Consider the following 936-nt stretch of genomic DNA (forward strand, 5'->3'; position numbering starts at 1 on the left):
GAGGCTAGGCCATCACACACAAAGAAAACAGTGCGAGCAGGGTAGCAGCAGCGAGGCAAGGCACAGCGGAAGAAAACTACGCAGGGCAAGAAAAGCAAAGACATGTTGTTCACAAGCCCCCCTCTCTGCCACACAACATGTCCGCAGCTCCACTCCACCACTCTCCGCCCCCTCTCCCCTCCCCCGGCGATGGCCCTGTCACAGGCACCGTCGCGTGGTGCGAAGCGGCCGCACACGCGCGCACGCGGCAGCAAATGCGCCGACGCAGTCGGCTCCGCATGCGCTCGGCCCCTCAACCCCCACCCGCCCCCCTCACCGCTTCGCACGTCGCCCCACAGTCGCTCCCCCATTGGGCTGGCCACCACCTGGCGCATCTCTCGCCGTGGCCCAGACTCCCCACCGGGAGGCAGTCATGGCCGAGGGGTGGGATACGCTCGAGTCACGCTGCCACTCTGCCCCTCATATGGGCCGTGCAAGCGTGCTCACGGTCGCAGGTATCGCCCACGCAACACCGTCCACGACGTCGCCGCCGACATCAGCAGTGATTCATTGCATCCACCTCCCCCACGACACGGGTGCCTGGCCCTGTCCCCACCACACGCCGGCCGGCAGTGGCAGGGATAAGGGGGGCTGCGTGGCCTCCGCACACAGAGTGGAAGGGGTGCTGGACCCCGTGGTGCCGCGCGCTGAGGCGTGCGTCCGGCCGTCTTCAGGGAGGGTGCAGTAAAACACGAATCAAACGGAAAGGCACACGTATGCATACTCACACACGTAGACAGAGAGATACGCGCCGCTGCGTGTCTCCTTAACGCCTCCCAGTGTGCACAACACTGAAGGAGGAATGGGGGGTCACTCGCAGCCAGCCACCACACGTTAACAAACACACGCACGACGACTTACAAGCTTGCACAGTCATAGAGGTGTGCCAGTACTGTG

The sequence above is a fragment of the Leishmania donovani genome, chromosome 22 (genome assembly GCF_000227135.1).
Source record: "Leishmania donovani BPK282A1 complete genome, chromosome 22".
NCBI classification, from domain to species: Eukaryota; Euglenozoa; class Kinetoplastea; order Trypanosomatida; family Trypanosomatidae; genus Leishmania; species Leishmania donovani.